Source organism: Opisthocomus hoazin, unplaced genomic scaffold (genome assembly GCF_030867145.1).
Source record: "Opisthocomus hoazin isolate bOpiHoa1 unplaced genomic scaffold, bOpiHoa1.hap1 HAP1_SCAFFOLD_67, whole genome shotgun sequence".
Lineage (NCBI taxonomy): Eukaryota > Metazoa > Chordata > Aves > Opisthocomiformes > Opisthocomidae > Opisthocomus > Opisthocomus hoazin.
Window position 1 is genome coordinate 81170 of NW_027448992.1, and position 17489 is coordinate 98658.

Consider the following 17489-nt stretch of genomic DNA (forward strand, 5'->3'; position numbering starts at 1 on the left):
AAGAGCTAGCCTGGAAAGCTGTTGCTCAGCCTCATCTGTCCATGGCACTGCTCGCACAGAGGCACAGAGACTGGGGCTGCTTGCTTGTCTTGACCCCTCAAACTTCAAACGTAACTTAGGTGGTCCGTGCCGGGCGCCTCCGGCAGCCCTGCTCTGAAAATTCAAACGTCTGCAGATAGCTGGCAGCCAGAAAGAGCTAGCCTGGAAAGCTGTTGCTCAGCCTCATCTGCCCATGGCACTGCTCGCACAGAGGCACAGAGACTGGGGCTGCTTGCTTGTCTTGCCCCCTCAAACTTCAAACGTAGCTTAGGTGGTCCTTTATGGGCGCCTCCGGCAGCCCTGCTCTGAAAATGCGAACGTCTGCAGATAGCTGGCAGGCAGAAAGAGCTAGCCCGGAAAGCTGTTGCTCAGCCTCATCTGCCCATGGCACTGCTCGCACAGAGGCACAGACTGGGGCTGCTTGCTTGTCTTGACCCCTCAAACTTCAAACGTAGCTTAGGCGGTCCTTTATGGGCGCCTCCGGCAGCCCTGCTCCCAAAATGCAAACGTCTGCAGATAGCTGGCAGGCAGAAAGAGCTAGCCTGGAAAGCTGTTGCTCAGCCTCATCTGCCCATGGCACTGCTCGCACAGAGGCACAGAGACTGGGGCTGCTTGCTTGTCTTGCCCCCTCAAACTTCCAACGTAGCTTAGGTGGTCCTTTCGGGGCGCCTCCGGCAGCCCTGCTCCCAAAATGCAAACGTCTGCAGATAGCTGGCAGGCAGAAAGAGCTAGCCTGGAAAGCTGTTGCTCAGCCTCATCTGCCCATGGCACTGCTCGCACAGAGGCACAGAGACTGGGGCTGCTTGCTTGTCTTGCCCCCTCAAACTTCAAACGTAGCTTAGGTGGTCCGTGCCGGGCGCCTCCCGCAGCCCTGCTCCCAAAATGCGAACGTCTGCAGATAGCTGGCAGCCAGAAAGAGCTAGCCTGGAAAGCTGTTGCTCAGCCTCATCTGCCCATGGCACTGCTCGCACAGAGGCACAGAGACTGGGGCTGCTTGCTTGTCTTGCCGCCTCAAACTTCAAACGTATCTTAGGTGGTGCGTTCCGGGCGCCTCCGGCAGCCCTGCTCTAAATATGCGAACGTCTGCAGATAGCTGGCAGGCAGAAAAAGCTAGCCTGGAAAGCTGTTGCTCAGCGTCATCTGCCCATGGCACCGCTTGCCCACAGGCACAGAGACTGGAGCTGCTTGCTTGTCTTGCCCCCTCAAACTTCAAACGTAGCTTAGGTGGTCCTTTATGGGCGCCTCCGGCAGCCCTGCTCCCAAAATGCAAACGTCTGCAGATAGCTGGCAGCCAGAAAGAGCTAGCCTGGAAAGCTGTTGCTCAGCCTCATCTGCCCATGGCACTGCTCGCACAGAGGCACAGAGACTGGGGCTGCTTGCTTGTCTTGCCCCCTCAAACTTCAAACGTAGCTTAGGTGGTGCGTGCCGGGCGCCTCCGGCAGCCCTGCTCCCAAAATGCAAACGTCTGCAGATAGCTGGCAGCCAGAAAGAGCTAGCCTGGAAAGCTGTTGCTCAGCCTCATCTGCCCATGGCACTGCTCGCACAGAGGCACAGAGACTGGGGCTGCTTGCTTGTCTTGACCCCTCAAACTTCAAACGTAGCTTAGGTGGTCCTTTCCGGGCGCCTCCGGCAGCCCTGCTCTGAAAATGCGAACGTCTGCAGATAGCTGGCAGCCAGAAAGAGCTAGCCTGGAAAGCTGTTGCTCAGCCTCATCTGCCCATGGCACTGCTCGCACAGAGGCACAGAGACTGGGGCTGCTTGCTTGTCTTGCCACCTCAAACTTCAAACGTAGCTTAGGTGGTCCGTGCCGGGCGCCTCCGGCAGCCCTGCTCCCAAAATGCAAACATCTGCAGATAGCTGGCAGCCAGAAAGAGCTAGCCTGGAAAGCTGTTGCTCAGCCTCATCTGCCCATGGCACTGCTCGCACAGAGGCACAGAGACTGGGGCTGCTTGCTTGTCTTGACCCCTCAAACTTCAAAGGTAGCTTACGTGGTCCTTTCCGGGCGCCTCCGGCAGCCCTGCTCCCAAAATGCAAACGTCTGCAGATAGCTGGCAACCAGAAAGAGCTAGCCTGGAAAGCTGTTGCTCAGCCTCATCTGCCCATGGCACTGCTCGCACAGAGGCACAGAGACTGGGGCTGCTTGCTTGTCTTGCCGCCTCAAACTTCAAACGTAGCTTACGTGGTCCTTTCCGGGCGCCTCCGGCACCCCTACTCCCAAAATGCGAACGTCTGCAGATAGCTGGCAGCCAGAAAGAGCTAGCCTGGAAAGCTGTTGCTCAGCCTCATCTGCCCATGGCACTGCTCGCACAGAGGCACAGAGACTGGGGCTGCTTGCTTGTCTTGCCCCCTCAAACTTCAAACGTAGCTTAGGTGGTCCGTGCCGGGCGCCTCCGGCAGCCCTGCTCCAAAAATGCGAACGTCTGCAGATAGCTGGCAGCCAGAAAGAGCTAGCCTGGAAAGCTGTTGCTCAGTCTTATCTGCCCATGGCACTGCTCGCACAGAGGCACAGAGACTGGGGCTGCTTGCTTGTCTTGCCCCCTCAAACTTCAAACGTAGCTTAGGAGGTGCGTTCCGGGCGCCTCCGGCAGCCCTGCTCTGAAAATGCGAACGTCTGCAGATAGCTGGCAGCCAGAAAGAGATAGCCCGGAAAGCTGTTGCTCAGCCTCATCTGCCCATGGCACTGCTCGCACAGAGGCACAGAGACTGGGGCTGCTTGCTTGTCTTGCCACCTCAAACTTCCAACGTAGCTTAGGTGGTCCGTGCCGGGCGCCTCTGGCAGCCCTGCCAGAAAGAGCTAGCCTGGAAAGCTGTTGCTCAGCCTCATCTGCCCATGGCACTGCTCGCACAGAGGCGCAGAGACTGGGGCTGCTTGCTTGTCTTGCCACCTCAAACTTCAAACGTAATTTAGGTGGTCCTTTATGGGCGCCTCCGGCAGCCCTGCTCCCAAAATGCAAACGTCTGCAGATAGCTGGCAGCCAGAAAGAGCTAGCCCAGAAAGCTGTTGCTCAGCCTCATCTGCCCATGGCACTGCTCGCACAGAGGCACAGAGACTGGGGCTGCTTGCTTCTCTTGCCCCCTCAAACTTCCAACGTAGCTTAGGTGGTCCGTGCTGGGCGCCTCCGGCAGTCCTGCTCTGAAAATGCGAACATCTGCAGATAGCTGGCAGCCAGAAAGAGCTAGCCTGGAAAGCTGTTGCTCAGCCTCATCTGTCCATGGCACTGCTCGCACAGAGGCACAGAGACTGGGGCTGCTTGCTTGTCTTGACCCCTCAAACTTCAAACGTAACTTAGGTGGTCCGTGCCGGGCGCCTCCGGCAGCCCTGCTCTGAAAATGCGAACGTCTGCAGATAGCTGGCAGCCAGAAAGAGCTAGCCTGGAAAGCTGTTGCTCAGCCTCATCTGCCCATGGCACTGCTCGCACAGAGGCACAGAGACTGGGGCTGCTTGCTTGTCTTGCCCCCTCAAACTTCAAACGTAGCTTAGGTGGTCCGTGCCGGGCGCCTCCGGCAGCCCTGCTCCCAAAATGCAAACATCTGCAGATAGCTGGCAGCCAGAAAGAGCTAGCCTGGAAAGCTGTTGCTCAGCCTCATCTGCCCATGGCACTGCTCGCACAGAGGCACAGAGACTGGGGCTGCTTGCTTGTCTTGCCACCTCAAACTTCCAACGTAGCTTAGGTGGTCCGTGCCGGGCGCCTCCGGCAGCCCTGCCAGAAAGAGCTAGCCTGGAAAGCTGTTGCTCAGCCTCATCTGCCCATGGCACTGCTCGCACAGAGGCGCAGAGACTGGGGCTGCTTGCTTGTCTTGCCACCTCAAACTTCAAACGTAATTTAGGTGGTCCTTTATGGGCGCCTCCGGCAGCCCTGCTCCCAAAATGCAAACGTCTGCAGATAGCTGGCAGCCAGAAAGAGCTAGCCCAGAAAGCTGTTGCTCAGCCTCATCTGCCCATGGCACTGCTCGCACAGAGGCACAGAGACTGGGGCTGCTTGCTTCTCTTGCCCCCTCAAACTTCCAACGTAGCTTAGGTGGTCCGTGCTGGGCGCCTCCGGCAGTCCTGCTCTGAAAATGCGAACATCTGCAGATAGCTGGCAGCCAGAAAGAGCTAGCCTGGAAAGCTGTTGCTCAGCCTCATCTGTCCATGGCACTGCTCGCACAGAGGCACAGAGACTGGGGCTGCTTGCTTGTCTTGACCCCTCAAACTTCAAACGTAACTTAGGTGGTCCGTGCCGGGCGCCTCCGGCAGCCCTGCTCTGAAAATGCGAACGTCTGCAGATAGCTGGCAGCCAGAAAGAGCTAGCCTGGAAAGCTGTTGCTCAGCCTCATCTGCCCATGGCACTGCTCGCACAGAGGCACAGAGACTGGGGCTGCTTGCTTGTCTTGCCCCCTCAAACTTCAAACGTAGCTTAGGTGGTCCGTGCCGGGCGCCTCCGGCAGCCCTGCTCCCAAAATGCAAACATCTGCAGATAGCTGGCAGCCAGAAAGAGCTAGCCTGGAAAGCTGTTGCTCAGCCTCATCTGCCCATGGCACTGCTCGCACAGAGGCACAGAGACTGGGGCTGCTTGCTTGTCTTGCCACCTCAAACTTCCAACGTAGCTTAGGTGGTCCGTGCCGGGCGCCTCCGGCAGCCCTGCCAGAAAGAGCTAGCCTGGAAAGCTGTTGCTCAGCCTCATCTGCCCATGGCACTGCTCGCACAGAGGCACAGAGACTGGGGCTGCTTGCTTGTCTTGCCACCTCAAACTTCAAACGTAATTTAGGTGGTCCTTTAAGGGCGCCTCCGGCAGCCCTGCTCCCAAAATGCAAACGTCTGCAGATAGCTGGCAGCCAGAAAGAGCTAGCCCAGAAAGCTGTTGCTCACCCTCATCTGCCCATGGCACTGCTCGCACAGAGGCACAGAGACTGGGGCTGCTTGCTTGTCTTGACCCCTCAAACTTCCAACGTAGCTTAGGTGGTCCGTGCTGGGCGCCTCCGGCAGTCCTGCTCTGAAAATGCGAACATCTGCAGATAGCTGGCAGCCAGAAAGAGCTAGCCTGGAAAGCTGTTGCTCAGCCTCATCTGTCCATGGCACTGCTCGCACAGAGGCACAGAGACTGGGGCTGCTTGCTTGTCTTGACCCCTCAAACTTCAAACGTAACTTAGGTGGTCCGTGCCGGGCGCCTCCGGCAGCCCTGCTCTGAAAATGCGAACGTCTGCAGATAGCTGGCAGCCAGAAAGAGCTAGCCTGGAAAGCTGTTGCTCAGCCTCATCTGCCCATGGCACTGCTCGCACAGAGGCACAGAGACTGGGGCTGCTTGCTTGTCTTGCCACCTCAAACTTCAAACGTAGCTTAGGTGGTCCGTGCCGGGCGCCTCCGGCAGCCCTGCTCCCAAAATGCAAACATCTGCAGATAGCTGGCAGCCAGAAAGAGCTAGCCTGGAAAGCTGTTGCTCAGCCTCATCTGCCCATGGCACTGCTCGCACAGAGGCACAGAGACTGGGGCTGCTTGCTTGTCTTGACCCCTCAAACTTCAAACGTAGCTTACGTGGTCCTTTCCGGGCGCCTCCGGCAGCCCTGCTCCCAAAATGCAAACGTCTGCAGATAGCTGGCAACCAGAAAGAGCTAGCCTGGAAAGCTGTTGCTCAGCCTCATCTGCCCATGGCACTGCTCGCACAGAGGCACAGAGACTGGGGCTGCTTGCTTGTCTTGCCGCCTCAAACTTCAAACGTAGCTTACGTGGTCCTTTCCGGGCGCCTCCGGCACCCCTACTCCCAAAATGCGAACGTCTGCAGATAGCTGGCAGCCAGAAAGAGCTAGCCTGGAAAGCTGTTGCTCAGCCTCATCTGCCCATGGCACTGCTCGCACAGAGGCACAGAGACTGGGGCTGCTTGCTTGTCTTGCCCCCTCAAACTTCAAACGTAGCTTAGGTGGTCCGTGCCGGGCGCCTCCGGCAGCCCTGCTCCAAAAATGCGAACGTCTGCAGATAGCTGGCAGCCAGAAAGAGCTAGCCTGGAAAGCTGTTGCTCAGTCTTATCTGCCCATGGCACTGCTCGCACAGAGGCACAGAGACTGGGGCTGCTTGCTTGTCTTGACCCCTCAAACTTCAAACGTAGCTTAGGAGGTGCGTGCCGGGCGCCTCCGGCAGCCCTGCTCTGAAAATGCGAACGTCTGCAGATAGCTGGCAGCCAGAAAGAGCTAGCCTGGAAAGCTGTTGCTCAGCCTCATCTGCCCATGGCACTGCTCGCACAGAGGCACAGAGACTGGGGCTGCTTGCTTGTCTTGCCACCTCAAACTTCCAACGTAGCTTAGGTGGTCCGTGCCGGGCGCCTCCGGCAGCCCTGCCAGAAAGAGCTAGCCTGGAAAGCTGTTGCTCAGCCTCATCTGCCCATGGCACTGCTCGCACAGAGGCGCAGAGACTGGGGCTGCTTGCTTGTCTTGCCACCTCAAACTTCAAACGTAATTTAGGTGGTCCTTTATGGGCGCCTCCGGCAGCCCTGCTCCCAAAATGCAAACGTCTGCAGATAGCTGGCAGCCAGAAAGAGCTAGCCCAGAAAGCTGTTGCTCAGCCTCATCTGCCCATGGCACTGCTCGCACAGAGGCACAGAGACTGGGGCTGCTTGCTTGTCTTGACCCCTCAAACTTCAAACGTAGCTTAGGTGGTCCTTTCCGGGCGCCTCCGGCACCCCTACTCCCAAAATGCGAACGTCTGCAGATAGCTGGCAGCCAGAAAGAGCTAGCCTGGAAAGCTGTTGCTCAGCCTCATCTGCCCATGGCACTGCTCGCACAGAGGCACAGAGACTGGGGCTGCTTGCTTCTCTTGCCCCCTCAAACTTCAAACGTAGCTTAGGTGGTCCGTGCTAAGCGCCTCAGGCAGTCCTGCTCTGAAAACGCGAACGTCTGCAGATAGCTGGCAGCCAGAAAGACCTAGCCCGGGAAGTTGTTGCTCAGCCTCATCTGTCCATGGCACTGCTCGCACAGAGGCACAGAGACTGGGGCTGCTTGCTTGTCTTGACCCCTCAAACTTCAAATGTAACTTAGGTGGTCCTTTCCGGGCGCCTCCGGCAGCCCTGCTCTGAAAATTCAAACGTCTGCAGATAGCTGGCAGCCAGAAAGAGCTAGCCTGGAAAGCTGTTGCTCAGCCTCATCTGCCCATGGCACTGCTCGCACAGAGGCACAGAGACTGGGGCTGCTTGCTTGTCTTGCCCCCTCAAACTTCAAACGTATCTTAGGTGGTGCGTTCCGGGCTCCTCCGGCAGCCCTGCTCCCAAAATGTGAACGTCTACAGATAGCTGGCAGGCAGAAAGAGCTAGCCTGGAAAGCTGTTGCTCAGCCTCATCTGCCCATGGCACTGCTCGCACAGAGGCACAGAGACTGGGGCTGCTTGCTTGTCTTGCCCCCTCAAACTTCAAACGTAGCTTAGGTGGTCCTTTATGGGCGCCTCCGGCAGCCCTGCTCCCAAAATGCAAACGTCTGCAGATAGCTGGCAGGCAGAAAGAGCTAGCCTGGAAAGCTGTTGCTCAGCCTCATCTGCCCATGGCACTGCTCGCACAGAGGCACAGAGACTGGGGCTGCTTGCTTGTCTTGACCCCTCAAACTTCAAACGTAGCTTAGTTGGTCCGTGCCGGGCGCCTCCGGCAGCCCTGCTCTGAAAATGCGAACGTCTGCAGATAGCTGGCAGCCAGAAAGAGCTAGCCTGGAAAGCTGTTGCTCAGCCTCATCTGCCCATGGCACTGCTCGCACAGAGGCACAGAGACTGGGGCTGCTTGCTTGTCTTGACCCCTCAAACTTCAAACGTAGCTTACGTGGTCCTTTCCGGGCGCCTCCGGCAGCCCTGCTCCCAAAATGCGAACGTCTGCAGATAGCTGGCAGCCAGAAAGAGCTAGCCTGGAAAGCTGTTGCTCAGCGTCATCTGCCCATGGCACTGCTCGCACAGAGGCACAGAGACTGGGGCTGCTTGCTTGTCTTGCCCCCTCAAACTTCAAACGTAGCTTAGGTGGTCCGTGCCGGGCGCCTCCGGCAGCCCTGCTCTGAAAATTCAAACGTCTGCAGATAGCTGGCAGCCAGAAAGAGCTAGCCTGGAAAGCTGTTGCTCAGCCTCATCTGCCCATTGCACTGCTCGCACAGAGGCACAGAGACTGGGGCTGCTTGCTTGTCTTGCCCCCTCAAACTTCAAACGTACCTTAGGTGGTGCGTGCCGGGCGCCTCCCGCAGCCCTGCTCCCAAAATGCGAACGTCTGCAGATAGCTGGCAGGCAGAAAGAGCTAGCCCGGAAAGCTGTTGCTCAGCCTCATCTGCCCATGGCACTGCTCGCACAGAGGCACAGAGACTGGGGCTGCTTGCTTGTCTTGCCCCCTCAAACTTCAAACGTATCTTAGGTGGTCCTTTCCGGGCGCCTCCGGCAGCCCTGCTCCCAAAATGTGAACGTCTACAGATAGCTGGCAGGCAGAAAGAGCTAGCCTGGAAAGCTGTTGCTCAGCCTCATCTGCCCATGGCACTGCTCGCACAGAGGCACAGAGACTGGGGCTGCTTGCTTGTCTTGCCCCCTCAAACTTCAAACGTAGCTTAGGAGGTGCGTGCCGGGCGCCTCCGGCAGCCCTGCTCTGAAAATGCGAACGTCTGCAGAGAGCTGGCAGCCAGAAAGAGCTAGCCTGGAAAGCTGTTGCTCAGCCTCATCTGCCCATGGCACTGCTCGCACAGACGCACAGAGACTGGGGCTGCTTGCTTGTCTTGCCCCCTCAAACTTCAAACGTAACTTAGGTGGTGCGTGCCGGTCGCCTCCGACAGCCCTGCCAGAAAGAGCTAGCCTGGAAAGCTGTTGCTCAGCCTCATCTGCCCATGGCACTGCTCGCACAGAGGCACAGAGAATGGGGCTGCTTGCTTGTCTTGCCGCCTCGAACTTCAAACGTAGCTTAGGTGGTCCGTGCCGGGCGCCTCCGGCAGCCCTACTCCCAAAATGCGAACGTCTGCAGATAGCTGGCAGCCAGAAAGAGCTAGCCTGGAAAGCTGTTGCTCAGCCTCATCTGCCCATGGCACTGCTCGCACAGAGGCACAGAGACTGGGGCTGCTTGCTTGTCTTGCCCCCTCAAACTTCAAACGTAGCTTAGGTGGTCCGTGCCGGGCTCCTCCGACAGCCCAGCTCCCAAAATGCGAACGTCTGCAGATAGCTGGCAGGCAGAAAGAGCTAGCCTGGAAAGCTGTTGCTCAGCCTCATCTGCCCATGGCACTGCTCGCACAGAGGCACAGAGACTGGGGCTGCTTGCTTGTCTTGCCCCCTCAAACTTCAAACGTAGCTTAGGTGGTGCGTGCCGGGCGCCTCCGGCAGCCCTGCTCCCAAAATGCAAACGTCTGCAGATAGCTGGCAGCCAGAAAGAGCTAGCCCGGAAAGCTGTTGCTCAGCCTCATCTGCCCATGGCACTGCTCGCACAGAGGCACAGAGACTGGGGCTGCTTGCTTGTCTTGCCCCCTCAAACTTCAAACGTAGCTTAGGTGGTCCTTTATGGGCTCCTCCGGCAGCCCTGCTCCCAAAATGCAAACGTCTGCAGATAGCTGGCAGCCAGAAAGAGCTAGCCTGGAAAGCTGTTGCTCAGCGTCATCTGTCCATGGCACTGCTCGCACAGAGGCACAGAGACTGGGGCTGCTTGCTTGTCTTGACCCCTCAAACTTCAAACGTATCTTAGGTGGTCCGTGCCGGGCGCCTCCGGCAGCCCTGCTCTGAAAATTCAAACGTCTGCAGATAGCTGGCAGCCAGAAAGAGCTAGCCTGGAAAGCTGTTGCTCAGCCTCATCTGCCCATGGCACTGCTCGCACAGAGGCACAGAGACTGGGGCTGCTTGCTTGTCTTGCCCCCTCAAACTTCAAACGTATCTTAGATGGTGCGTTCCGGGCGCCTCCGGCAGCCCTGCTCCCAAAATGTGAACGTCTACAGATAGCTGGCAGGCAGAAAGAGCTAGCCTGGAAAGCTGTTGCTCAGCCTCATCTGCCCATGGCACTGCTCGCACAGAGGCACAGAGACTGGGGCTGCTTGCTTGTCTTGCCCCCTCAAACTTCAAACGTAGCTTAGGTGGTCCTTTATGGGCGCCTCCGGCAGCCCTGCTCCCAAAATGCAAACGTCTGCACATAGCTGGCAGCCAGAAAGAGCTAGCCTGGAAAGCTGTTGCTCAGCCTCATCTGCCCATGGCACTGCTCGCACAGAGGCACAGAGACTGGGGCTGCTTGCTTGTCTTGACCCCTCAAACTTCAAACGTAGCTTAGGTGGTCCGTGCCGGGCGCCTCCGGCAGCCCTGCTCTGAAAATGCGAACGTCTGCAGATAGCTGGCAGCCAGAAAGAGCTAGCCTGGAAAGCTGTTGCTCAGCCTCATCTGCCCATGGCACTGCTCGCACAGAGGCACAGAGACTGGGGCTGCTTGCTTGTCTTGCCCCCTCAAACTTGAAACGTAGCTTACGTGGTCCTTTCCGGGCGCCTCCGGCAGCCCTGCTCCCAAAATGCGAACGTCTGCAGATAGCTGGCAGCCAGAAAGAGCTAGCCTGGAAAGCTGTTGCTCAGCCTCATCTGCCCATGGCACTGCTCGCACAGAGGCACAGAGACTGGGGCTGCTTGATTGTCTTGCCCCCTCAAACTTCAAACGTAGCTTAGGTGGTCCGTGCCGGGCGCCTCCGGCAGCCCTGCTCCCAAAATGCGAACGTCTGCAGATAGCTGGCAGCCAGAAAGAGCTAGCCTGGAAAGCTGTTGCTCAGCCTTATCTGCCCATGGCACTGCTCGCACAGAGGCACAGAGACTGGGGCTGCTTGCTTGTCTTGCCCCCTCAAACTTCAAACGTAGTTTAGGAGGTGCGTGCCGGGCGCCTCCGGCAGCCCTGCTCCCAAAATGCGAACGTCTGCAGATAGCTGGCAGCCAGAAAGAGCTAGCCTGGAAAGCTGTTGCTCAGCCTCATCTGCCCATGGCACTGCTCGCACAGAGGCACAGAGACTGGGGCTGCTTGCTTGTCTTGCCCCCTCAAACTTCAAACGTAGCTTAGGTGGTCCGTGCCGGGCGCCTCCGGCAGCCCTGCTCCAAAAATGCGAACGTCTGCAGATAGCTGGCAGCCAGAAAGAGCTAGCCTGGAAAGCTGTTGCTCAGCCTCATCTGCCCATGGCACTGCTCGCACAGAGGCACAGAGACTGGGGCTGCTTGCTTGTCTTGCCGCCTCAAACTTCAAACGTAGCTTAGGTGGTCCGTGCCGGAAGCCTCCGGCAGCCCTACTCCCAAAATGCGAACATCTGCAGATAGCTGGCAGCCAGAAAGAGCTAGCCTGGAAAGCTGTTGCTCAGCGTCATCTGCCCATGGCACTGCTCGCACAGAGGCACAGAGACTGGGGCTGCTTGCTTGTCTTGCCCCCTCAAACTTCAAACGTAGCTTAGGTGGTCCTTTCCGGGCGCCTCCGGCAGCCCTGCTCCCAAAATGCGAACGTCTGTAGATAGCTGGCAGCCAGAAAGAGCTAGCCTGGAAAGCTGTTGCTCAGCCTCATCTGCCCATGGCACTGCTCGCACAGAGGCACAGAGACTGGGGCTGCTTGCTTGTCTTGCCCCCTCAAACTTCAAACGTATCTTAGGTGGTGCGTTCCGGGCGCCTCCAGCAGCCCTGCTCTAAATATGCGAACGTCTGCAGATAGCTGGCAGCCAGAAAGAGCTAGCCTGGAAAGCTGTTGCTCAGCGTCATCTGCCCATGGCACTGCTCGCACAGAGGCACAGAGACTGGGGCTGCTTGCTTGTCTTGCCCCCTCAAACTTCAAACGTAGCTTAGGTGGTCCTTTATGGGGGCCTCCGGCAGCCGTGCTCCCAAAATGCAAACGTCTGCAGATAGCTGGCAGCCAGAAAGAGCTAGCCTGGAAAGCTGTTGCTCAGCCTCATCTGCCCATGGCACTGCTCGCACAGAGGCACAGAGACCTGGGCTGCTTGCTTGTCTTGCCGCCTCAAACTTCAAACGTATCTTAGGTGGTGCGTTCCGGGCGCCTACGGCAGCCCTGCTCTAAATATGAGAACGTCTGCAGATAGCTGGCAGGCAGAAAGAGCTAGCCTGGAAAGCTGTTGCTCAGCGTCATCTGCCCATGGCACTGCTCGCACAGAGGCACAGAGACTGGAGCTGCTTGCTTGTCTTGCCCCCTCAAACTTCAAACGTAGCTTAGGTGGTCCTTTATGGGCGCCTCCGGCAGCCCTGCTCCCAAAATGCAAACGTCTGCAGATAGCTGGCAGCCAGAAAGAGCTAGCCTGGAAAGCTGTTGCTCAGCCTCATCTGCCCATGGCACTGCTCGCACAGAGGCACAGAGACTGGGGCTGCTTGCTTGTCTTGACCCCTCAAACTTCAAACGTAGCTTAGGTGGTCCGTGCCGGGCGCCTCCGGCAGTCCTGCTCCCAAAATGCGAATGTCTGCAGATAGCTGGCAGCCAGAAAGAGCTAGCCTGGAAAGCTGTTGCTCAGCCTCATCTGCCCATGGCACTGCTCACACAGAGGCACAGAGACTGGGGCTGCTTGCTTGTCTTGCCCCCTCAAACTTCAAACGTATCTTAGGTGGTCCGTGCCGGGCGCCTCCGGCAGCCCTGCTCCCAAAATGCGAACGTCTGCAGATAGCTGGCAGCCAGAAAGAGCTAGCCTGGAAAGCTGTTGCTCAGCCTTATCTGCCCATGGCACTGCTCGCACAGAGGCACAGAGACTGGGGCTGCTTGCTTGTCTTGCCCACTCAAACTTCAAACGTAGTTTAGGAGGTGCGTGCCGGGCGCCTCCGGCAGCCCTGCTCTGAAAATGCGAACGTCTGCAGATAGCTGGCAGCCAGAAAGAGCTAGCCTGGAAAGCTGTTGCTCAGCCTCATCTGCCCATGGCACTGCTCGCACAGAGGCACAGAGACTGGGGCTGCTTGCTTGTCTTGCCGCCTCAAACTTCAAACGTAGCTTAGGTGGTCCGTGCCGGAAGCCTCCGGCAGCCCTACTCCCAAAATGCGAACATCTGCAGATAGCTGGCAGCCAGAAAGAGCTAGCCTGGAAAGCTGTTGCTCAGCCTCATCTGCCCATGGCACTGCTCGCACAGAGGCACAGAGACTGGGGCTGCTTGCTTGTCTTGCCCCCTCAAACTTCAAACGTAGCTTAGGTGGTCCTTTATGGGCGCCTCCGGCAGCCCTGCTCCCAAAATGCGAATGTCTGCAGATAGCTGGCAGGCAGAAAGAGCTAGCCTGGAAAGCTGTTGCTCAGCCTCATCTGCCCATGGCACTGCTCGCACAGAGGCACAGAGACTGGGGCTGCTTGCTTGTCTTGCCCCCTCAAACTTCAAACGTAGCTTAGGTGGTCCGTGCCGGGCGCCTCCGGCAGCCCTGCTCCCAAAATGCGAACGTCTGCAGATAGCTGGCAGCCAGAAAGAGCTAGCCTGGAAAGCTGTTGCTCAGCCTCATCTGCCCATGGCACTGCTCGCACAGAGGCACAGAGACCTGGGCTGCTTGCTTGTCTTGCCGCCTCAAACTTCAAACGTATCTTAGGTGGTGCGTTCCGGGCGCCTACGGCAGCCCTGCTATAAATATGAGAACGTCTGCAGATAGCTGGCAGGCAGAAAGAGCTAGCCTGGAAAGCTGTTGCTCAGCGTCATCTGCCCATGGCACTGCTCGCACAGAGGCACAGAGACTGGAGCTGCTTGATTGTCTTGCCCCCTCAAACTTCAAACGTAGCTTAGGTGGTCCTTTATGGGCCCCTCTGGCAGCCCTGCTCCCAAAATGCAAACGTCTGCAGATAGCTGGCAGCCAGAAAGAGCTAGCCTGGAAAGCTGTTGCTCAGCCTCATCTGCCCATGGCACTGCTCGCACAGAGGCACAGAGACTGGGGCTGCTTGCTTGTCTTGACCCCTCAAACTTCAAACGTAGCTTAGGTGGTCCGTGCCGGGCGCCTCCGGCAGTCCTGCTCCCAAAATGCGAACGTCTGCAGATAGCTGGCAGCCAGAAAGAGCTAGCCTGGAAAGCTGTTGCTCAGCCTCATCTGCCCATGGCACTGCTCACACAGAGGCACAGAGACTGGGGCTGCTTGCTTGTCTTGACCCCTCAAACTTCAAACGTATCTTAGGTGGTCCGTGCCGGGCGCCTCCGGCAGCCCTGCTCTTAAAATGCGAACGTCTGCAGATAGCTGGCAGCCAGAAAGAGCTAGCCTGGAAAGCTGTTGCTCAGCCTTATCTGCCCATGGCACTGCTCGCACAGAGGCACAGAGACTGGGGCTGCTTGCTTGTCTTGCCCACTCAAACTTCAAACGTAGTTTAGGAGGTGCGTGCCGGGCGCCTCCGGCAGCCCTGCTCCCAAAATGCAAACGTCTGCAGATAGCTGGCAGCCAGAAAGAGCTAGCCTGGAAAGCTGTTGCTCAGCCTCATCTGCCCATGGCACTGCTCGCACAGAGGCACAGAGACTGGGGCTGCTTGCTTGTCTTGCCCCCTCAAACTTCAAACGTAGTTTAGGAGGTGCGTGCCGGGCGCCTCCGGCAGCCCTGCTCTGAAAATGCGAACGTCTGCAGATAGCTGGCAGCCAGAAAGAGCTAGCCTGGAAAGCTGTTGCTCAGCCTCATCTGCCCATGGCACTGCTCGCACAGAGGCACAGAGACTGGGGCTGCTTGCTTGTCTTGCCGCCTCAAACTTCAAACGTAGCTTAGGTGGTCCGTGCCGGAAGCCTCCGGGAGCCCTACTCCCACAATGCGAACATCTGCAGATAGCTGGCAGCCAGAAAGAGCTAGCCTGGAAAGCTGTTGCTCAGCCTCATCTGCCCATGGCACTGCTCGCACAGAGGCACAGAGACTGGGGCTGCTTGCTTGTCTTGCCCCCTCAAACTTCAAACGTAGCTTAGGTGGTCCGTGCCGGGCGCCTCCGGCAGCCCTGCTCCCAAAATGCGAACGTCTGTAGATAGCTGGCAGCCAGAAAGAGCTAGCCTGGAAAGCTGTTGCTCAGCCTCATCTGCCCATGGCACTGCTCGCACAGAGGCACAGAGACTGGGGCTGCTTGCTTGTCTTGCCCCCTCAAACTTCAAACGTATCTTAGGTGGTGCGTTCCGGGCGCCTCCGGCAGCCCTGCTCTAAATATGCGAACGTCTGCAGATAGCTGGCAGCCAGAAAGAGCTAGCCTGGAAAGCTGTTGCTCAGCGTCATCTGCCCATGGCACTGCTCGCACAGAGGCACAGAGACTGGGGCTGCTTGCTTGTCTTGCCCCCTCAAACTTCAAACGTAGCTTAGGTGGTCCTTTATGGGGGCCTCCGGCAGACCTGCTCCCAAAATGCAAACGTCTGCAGATAGCTGGCAGGCAGAAAGAGCTAGCCTGGAAAGCTGTTGCTCAGCCTCTTCTGCCCATGGCACTGCTCGCACAGAGGCACAGATACTGGAGCTGCTTGCTTGTCTTGCCCCCTCAAACTTCAAACGTAGCTTAGGTGGTCCTTTATGGGCGCCTCCGGCAGCCCTGCTCCCAAAATGCAAACGTCTGCAGATAGCTGGCAGCCAGAAAGAGCTAGCCTGGAAAGCTGTTGCTCAGCCTCATCTGCCCATGGCACTGCTCGCACAGAGGCACAGAGACTGGGGCTGCTTGCTTGTCTTGCCCCCTCAAACTTCAAACGTAGCTTAGGTGGTCCGTGCCGGGCGCCTCCGGCAGCCCTGCTCTAAATATGAGAACGTCTGCAGATAGCTGGCAGCCAGAAAGAGCTAGCCTGGAAAGCTGTTGCTCAGCGTCATCTGCCCATGGCACTGCTCGCACAGAGGCACAGAGACTGGAGCTGCTTGCTTGTCTTGCCCCCTCAAACTTCAAACGTAGCTTAGGTGGTCCTTTATGGGCGCCTCCGGCAGCCCTGCTCCCAAAATGCAAACGTCTGCAGATAGCTGGCAGCCAGAAAGAGCTAGCCTGGAAAGCTGATGCTCAGCCTCATCTGCCCATGGCACTGCTCGCACAGAGGCACAGAGACTGGGGCTGCTTGCTTGTCTTGACCCCTCAAACTTCAAACGTAGCTTAGGTGGTCCGTGCCGGGCGCCTCCGGCAGTCCTGCTCCCAAAATGCGAACGTCTGCAGATAGCTGGCAGCCAGAAAGAGCTAGCCTGGAAAGCTGTTGCTCAGCCTCATCTGCCCATGGCACTGCTCGCACAGAGGCACAGAGACCTGGGCTGCTTGCTTGTCTTGCCGCCTCAAACTTCAAACGTATCTTAGGTGGTGCGTTCCGGGCGCCTACGGCAGCCCTGCTCTAAATATGAGAACGTCTGCAGATAGCTGGCAGCCAGAAAGAGCTAGCCTGGAAAGCTGTTGCTCAGCGTCATCTGCCCATGGCACTGCTCGCACAGAGGCACAGAGACTGGAGCTGCTTGCTTGTCTTGCCCTCTCAAACTTCAAACGTAGCTTAGGTGGTCCTTTATGGGCGCCTCCGGCAGCCCTGCTCCCAAAATGCAAACGTCTGCAGATAGCTGGCAGCCAGAAAGAGCTAGCCTGGAAAGCTGTTGCTCAGCCTCATCTGCCCATGGCACTGCTCGCACAGAGGCACAGAGACTGGGGCTGCTTGCTTGTCTTGACCCCTCAAACTTCAAACGTATCTTAGGTGGTCCGTTCCGGGCGCCTCCGTCAGCCCTGCTCTAAATATGCGAACGTCTGCAGATAGCTGGCAGGCAGAAAGAGCTAGCCTGGAAAGCTGTTGCTCAGCCTCATCTGCCCATGGCACTGCTCGCACAGAGGCACAGAGACTGGGGCTGCTTGCTTGTCTTGCCCCCTCAAACTTCAAACGTAGCTTAGGTGGTCCGTGCCGGGCGCCTCCGGCAGCCCTGCTCCAAAAATGCGAACGTCTGCAGATAGCTGGCAGCCAGAAAGAGTTAGCCTGGAAAGCTGTTGCTCAGCCTCATCTGCCCATGGCACTGCTCGCACAGAGGCACAGAGACTGGGGCTGCTTGCTTGTCTTGCCCCCTCAAACTTCAAACGTAGTTTAGGAGGTGCGTGCCGGGCGCCTCCGGCAGCCCTGCTCTGAAAATGCGAACGTCTGCAGATAGCTGGCAGCCAGAAAGAGCTAGCCTGGAAAGCTGTTGCTCAGCGTCATCTGCCCATGGCACTGCTCGCACAGAGGCACAGAGACTGGGGCTGCTTGCTTGTCTTGTCACCTCAAACTTCAAACGTAACTTAGGTGGTGCGTTCCGGGCGCCTCTGGCAGCCCTGCTCTGAAAATGCGAACGTCTGCAGATAGCTGGCAGCCAGAAAGAGCTAGCCTGGAAAGCTGTTGCTCAGCCTCATCTGCCCATGGCACTGCTCGCACAGAGGCACAGAGACTGGGGCTGCTTGCTTGTCTTGCCCCCTCAAACTTCAAACGTAGCTTAGGTGGTCCGTGCCGGAAGCCTCCGGCAGCCCTACTCCCACAATGCGAACATCTGCAGATAGCTGGCAGCCAGAAAGAGCTAGCCTGGAAAGCTGTTGCTCAGCCTCATCTGCCCATGGCACTGCTCGCACAGAGGCACAGAGACTGGGGCTGCTTGCTTGTCTTGCC